Genomic DNA, 7,168 nt, shown 5'->3' with positions numbered 1-7,168 from the left:
CTGTAGGGCGCGTGCGCTCGCCAGACAGACAGAGAGAGACATAGAGACAGAAAGCGAGAAATCACCCCCCAGGGGGGATGGTCACACCTCAATCCCTTCTCCTCCATTCTCCTCTCGGGATCTTGGGCACGCACGCGCACGCGCCCGGCGTGAGTTTTAAGCCACCGGGTCCGGGACACGCTAACTGCTGGTTCCCCCAATTGACTTCTTTTGAGGGATCTGACTTTGAGCAGATAAAGGGAACCCAAAGGAATCTTCTGCCTTGGGACCAGCAGTTGGCATAATGGCTATGTTGCTAGACTCCCATGTAGTCGGCCACGGTTCAAGTCCCAGACCAGGTGGCTTAAACTCACGCCAGGCACGTGTGTGTGCGTGCCCAAGATCCTGAGAGGAGAACAGAGAAGGGATTGCAGCGTGGCTATCTCCCCTGGGGTGTGATTTCTTACTTTCTGTCTCTCTGGTTCTGTCTTTCTGGCAAGCGCACATGCCCTCTAGCAAAAACCTCTCATAAACAAAACAAAACAAAAAGAAATCTTCTTCCTGTATCTCCTTTCTCTGAGTACCCTCAATTCAAATGGGATGCATTTTCTGAACTCCTTTAGGACTAGGTTGGTAAGGTTCATCTGGAATTTTGCACGGAAGTGGGAGAAAGTAAAGTTCACATGCTTGGCTAGTATCTTGTATTGCCTCCTCAAATTAAAAGTGAATTTTGTCTGGTGGATTTCCTCCATCTGAAGGACAAAGGCAGAACATTCTTTCCTTCCCAAATATCTGTCAAGATTGTGTAGAATTTCTTTCATTATACAAATATGTGTTAAATGTCTACCATGTGTTTAAAACATAGTCTTTAAGAAGACCAAACTTTTTTTTTGGAGAGATTTTCGCTATAGGGCGCGTGCGCTCGCCAGACAGACAGAGAGAGACATAGAGACAGAAAGCGAGAAATCACCCCCCAGTGGGGATGGTCACGCCACAATCCCTTCTCCTCCATTCTCCTCTCGGGATCTTGGGCACGCATGCACACGTACCCGGCGTGAGTTTTAAGCCACTGGGTCCAGGATGCGAACCGCAGTCGACTACATGGGAATCCAGCGACATAGCCATTACGCTAACTGCTGGTTCCCAAGAAGACCAAACTTTGAAAGGAAAGATGAGTAGGGTAAGAAGTGGTAAATTAAATTGTATCATTTAAAAAATTTTATATATATATATTTTTCTTTATTCATGATAGAATGAACATAGAGAGAGAGAGAGGCTAGCATTCTCCCTAGAGTCTAGTCATGCCATAATCTCTTTCCACTAGTTGTTCAGGCCATCAAATCTTGGACATATATGTACATGTCTGGCATGTTTCTGGCAAACTGGGCTGGGGATTTGAACCACAGTCACCATGTGCGATCTGGCTTCTTTTGGGCAGGGCATTATCACTGAGCAATGAAGCCAGCCTTTCCCAACTTTGTTTTATAAATAATCTTAACCATTTTGAGTCAGCACTTAGCTGGGCTTCAGTCTAAGGATCTCTTTGCAAACAGATGTATTATGAGCTATTGGACAAATACTCTGTTTTGCTTATAATACAAGTGTTATAATAACACTTCAAGACAGCTACTGGTCTTACAATAACATTTTAAAAAGGAGAAACTCAAATAGCATGGACAGGTTTGTAACCAGTTCTTCTGTAACAACTACAGGAAGAATATAGGAAGCATACAGGAAGCAGCTTATGTGGTGGGATGATGTTTATGTTACCATTTTGCTTCTCTCTGTCCCAATCCCTAGTAAGTGTATGATGAAAAATTATTAGCCCAAACCAAGGCCTGAAAATATGGAAAGAAAATGTATGTTAAAACATGGAACAAAAGTGCTTCATTTGTCTTCCTTAAAAACCCTCTGCAATTTGAAAAACCTCCCACGTGCACAGAAGAAGGAATCCAGCTTTTATCTGACAGGCTGTTTAAGAAGTTTGACCCCTGGCTTCCTTTACATTTCTGGAGCTTAACTTTTCATGTAGTCAGTGTCCAGCATACTTTTTTTTCATGCAAATTTCCTTGTCAAAACTACAAACAGACATTTGATCAAAGGTCAGTCCCCCTTTGTATTCCTTTTTGATAAAGAAATTTCTATTTCATCTTTGCCTTTCAGGCCAGTTTGGGAAAGTGTTGCCTGACAGAGAAATTACTGATGCATTCCTTCCTTGTCCTCTTTAAAGTTTTCCTGTCTCCTTCCTTTTTCATCTTTTAAATCTTATGGGTATTTTAATTTGAATATGTTTTCACTTTTTAATGAAGCACTTAAATTACCTGCAGAAGGAAACTAAATTTTGCTAAGGTTAACTGAGGTTGAATTGTAGCTTGTTAAATGAGGTTGAATTGTAAGTAGATAGTTAGTACCCAAGTAACTGATACACTAACTACTAACTTTTATTACCAGCAGTTTTACCTCATGTTTAATGTGCAGAACTTGTGTATTGATAGGCAAAACACAAGGAAAGTTATTACCAAGGATCAGATAAGGACTTTTTTCATTTCTGATGCTGTTGGGTTTTTCTGAGACACATATAGAAAGGAGGAACAAAGAAAATTCTTAGATTCATTTCTATCAATATACCAGTATGCTGCAGTCAGTTGAGTTTAAGCAGTCTTTCATTCCCTTGGTATATTTTCAGTACTGAAGGGAAAGTCTACTTTGAGATGCTATAAGATGGGTCAAGCTCCACTTGCATTTGTATCAGTACCATCTTAGCTAGTGGCAGGCAACGCGGAGTTCTGAGAAACTCAGTAAAATGCTAAAGCCTAGCTGTTGAAAAATTGTATTGCAAAAGAAGTACTGAAACAACTAGGTTTAAAGAGAAAATACTTCTGATTATAGCACAAAACTTCCATCAGACAAAGAAAATATTGTCAAGTGACAGTTTGGTGCACTAAATAATACTGTACCATGCAGAATACTTCACTGTTGAATAAAAGGGACAGTGAGCCCTGCAAGGAGACTCTGAAAGCAAACATACTGGGTTTGAACCTAAGCCCTACCACCTCCTAGGCATTTGACCTTGTGTAAATTTTCTGAGACTCACTTTCAAATATATAAACCGAGGACAAATAAAGCTCCTTGCTTGTGAGCACTGAATAGATCTAGTTTTTCCTTCTTTCTCTGTTAGATTTAATGACTATACACACACATACACACACACACACACACACACATATATATACACATACACACATTCCTGTGATGAATATATTCAATATAGTAATAATGCCATAGAAAAAGCAAATGAAATCTTTTTTACCCATTAATAGTCTCATAGCTAAGAAAAGGGTCAAGGATTTGTGCTCATACCTTTTCTCTAACTTATGAGCTCTGTCTTCTAATTTACTAAACAGAAAATGGAACAGAAGGACTTTTAGAATTCCTACATAAAGAAGAATATCAAACTCTTTTCCAACAAAAGGTCACCTTCTACTTATTCCACCTCCCCCCTAAAAATCGTGTTAATGTAGTTAGCACTTTATAAACTGTTAGTAGTCCTGTTCAATCTAATGCAGATTCTTGTGCACTGAGAAAGTTTGCTTTCCTTTGGGTAAGAAAGTTTGCTTTTCTTTGAGTTTTCTCTTTGCTTACTTAGTGTTTATTCTTTATCCTCAGGATTCTAAAACACTCTGCTTATGATATAAGTGCACCACCAATTACTTTTCAAAATGGATCTAAGGGATCCTGAGTAGGACTCCTCCCACATTGAGGTAGGACCTTAAGGCACATGCTATTCTGATCCATGTGGTCAGTCCCAGAGCAGTGTCTTAGGCAAAAACACACAGACCCATGACCCGAGGAAATGTGGAGACTTCAGACTCCTTGCATCTTTCCAAGCTCAGGCACATGGAGGGGCCTCTATAACTCTTCATGCCCTCCCTTTTCTGCTCTGCTTCCCTTACCCTGCCAGTTTTATCCCCAAGTGTCCAGCATTTCTCTCCCCAAATCTGACCTTTATCCTCTTCTCTGGTTCTTTATCATGTAGATTTACAAGACATGCTTTCCTACTTTAAAGGGGCCTTCTCTATAGGGTGGGTAAGAAGGGAGGAGAAAACAACCCTATAATACTGGAATTCTCTTCAGTGAGCTGGAGAAGTATTGGGAGACATAGAAAAAGTTAAGTTTCTTCACAGAAGATTGACAGAAGCTGCATCAGCTGTTTTATGAGTGTCAAGTAAAGTGGCTAAGGCTGAGGCTTGTTTAGGACAGGGCGGTACCCCCCTGAGCACTTATTAGTTAATAAGGTCATGGGTAGGGAAAAGTAGGCCATTGTCCTCCGATGCTTAGGGAAAAATTAATCAAGATACTGAAGTAATAGGGCCAGGAGAAACAGATAATGACCTTGCCAAGCTGCTCATCTTCCTTTTGCTTGATGCTCCTCTCTCAGGAAGCTGACATTGATTTTGAACCTGAGATTTTCAAAGCTCAAAATCTTCCTCCCCACCTTGTGGCGTCACCACAGGCAGTGTCTACTGACAGGGAATGAACGGCACTCTGGTGGTGACACCAAATTACCCTTCACTCTTTTTCTTTTCTCTTTTGATTTTGGGAGTTAGGAACACTGAGCATGCACTGTGAGAGAGGCAGTGTGGTCATGGAAACTGCTGAGACATCTGGATGTGGTCCCCTAATTAACACCATTAATGTCACCGCTAGGCATTCAAATGATCTAGTGCCACTTTCAAGGGTGATAATGATCTTTCTTCCCTTTTTTTTTTAAAGGCGCAGAAGAGTCCAGCTATCCCAAAGCTGCTTACAGGTTTCCTAGCTAAGGTCTCTGACCCTGTGCTCTTTCAACACTGATGTGAAATCTGCCCCTTCTGGAACCCCAAATCCTGTAGCCCACAGGTGCACACAATGAAAACCGAACGCCACTTCATGAACATTTCAATCTCTTGGACTTTTTTTAAGAATTATTTTATCTTTATTTATTTAAATTTGACCAGAGAGAGACAGAGTGAGAGAGAGAGAGAGCAAGAGAGTGAGAGAGAGAGACGACAGACAGAGAGAGCAAGCTACCAGGTTCAGGTCTCAAACCTTGGTTGACCATGTGGGAGTCCAGCACCCTTAACCACCGTGCCACCTCCCAGCCCTGAAATTTTTTTAAAGAGATTTTTGCTATAGGGTGCATGCTCTCATCAGAGAGACAGAGAGACAGAGAGAAATCACCCCCCAGGAAGGATGGCCATGCTACAATCTCTTCTCTTTCATTCTCCTCTTGGGATTTTGGGTGCGTGGTGCATGCACATGCCCAGCTTGAGTTTTAAGTGGCCAAACCTGGTACTTGAACTGCGGTCAACTATGTGGGAGTCCAGCGACATGACCATTATGCCAACTACTAGTCCCAATTTCTTGAATTGGATATGTAGCAGTGGCATTTATCCACTGCTTCCTACACAAGTGCTGTGTTTGATTGTTAAATAAGTAGGCCAAATGCCTCTAACAGGATTTTTTTTTTTTCAGCCACAGCTTTATGGAGATATAATCCACTCGCCACAGGACTTAGCCATTTAAAGTGTAGAATTCAATCTTAGCACACTCAAGGAATTGTGCAACTGTCACTATAATCAATTTTAGAACATTTTTGTCACACCAAAATGAAAACTCTGTACCCAATAGGAGTCATTTTTCACTTTCTCCACATCCCTTCCAGCCCTAGCCATCTTCGAATCTACCTTCTATTGTTATATAATGGGATTCTTTTAACTCCTGTTTTTATACTACAGAAAACCTCTATGCCATGGTGCTTAGGAGTATTGTTAGTATGAGGGTCAGGCACAGAGAGAAGGCACTAAAGACTGTGTCAGTGAATTAGTTAAGAGGCAGCATGTAGGAAGACAGACCTGGACTTAAGTCTTGGTTCTACACTAGCTACCTGTGTGTTTTAGTTAACCTCTCTAAATCTATTTTTTTCAACTGTAAAATGGTGGGCATAATAACAATTCCTATTTTATGGACTTGTTTTGAGTATTAAATGAGAATAAATATAAAGTACTTAGCATTCATGGAATGTCTAAAAGAGCTCATTACATGTTAATTAATATTATCATATTTATTCTTGTCATTTACAAAACTCTCTACAGAATGGATTCTGGTTTATTAATTAACTCACTGTCTCATTCTGCCACAGCTTAACAATTCTATTTTACTTCTTCTTTTTCTTTTTAATTTTGCTAGAGGTCATGTGTGTTTGGGGGGAAAAGAGAGAAAGAGAGAAAGCAAGAAAGCAGGTCCTGTGGGGCATGGTCACACTGCAATCCTTTCTCCAAGCTCTCCTTCCTTTCAGGATTTTGGGCATACACACATAAAGCACCTGGAGTGTCTTTCAAGCCACCTTGTTTGGGACTTGAACATGCATTCAGTCATGTAAGATTCAGCTACCTTAACCACTACATCATGCACTGGCCATCTGCTTTACTTCTCAGGTGACTAGAGTTGTCACTTTATAGGTCAGTTGCAAGAATGACTCCAGGTAGAAAAAGACAGCAGACCCCAGTGACTTGAGGAGTGAATGAGAGTTGAGTAAATGAGAAGAGTAAATGTAGATTCTTCTACTTTCAAGAAACTGCCCAGTGACTTCAGGGAGGTGGTCTCTATAGGATAACGAGAGTTTGCAGATATTTGTAGACTACTTGGGAAGGAACAATGAACAGTGAGTCTGAAGATGCCAGACAAAGAGGAGTCAAGGTCATATGGATAAGTAAAGATGCAAGACCATTCTGGAAATGGACATAACATAGGAATAACTCTGTAAGCATATTTTAATTTTTAAGACATAGCTAACAAAATAAAAATAGTATCTTATCCTGGGCTCCCCTGAAAGCAGAGCCTGCAACAAAGGCTTGAGTCTACGTAGTTTAGTTGGGAATGTGATTCCTGAGAGCAGAAGTAAGAGTGAAGGAGGAAAAGAAAAGGGAAGAAAAGTTTATACAAGGTATTGGCCTCATCTATAGGCAACTTGTTCTTTTTTTTTTTTTTTTTGGAGAGGGTTTTTTTGCTATAGGGCGCATGCGCTCGCCAGACAGACAGAGACAGAGAGGTAGAAAGCAAGAAATCACCCCCCAGGGGGGATGGTCACGCCGCAATCCCTTCTCCTCCATTCTCCTCTCGGGATCTTGGGCACACACGCACACACGCC

This window comes from Tupaia chinensis, unplaced genomic scaffold, assembly GCF_000334495.1.
Source record: "Tupaia chinensis unplaced genomic scaffold, TupChi_1.0 Scaffold000682_1, whole genome shotgun sequence".
NCBI lineage: Eukaryota > Metazoa > Chordata > Mammalia > Scandentia > Tupaiidae > Tupaia > Tupaia belangeri.
The sequence above is the reverse complement of the archived record's forward strand: the minus strand, read 5'-3'. Positions refer to the sequence as shown.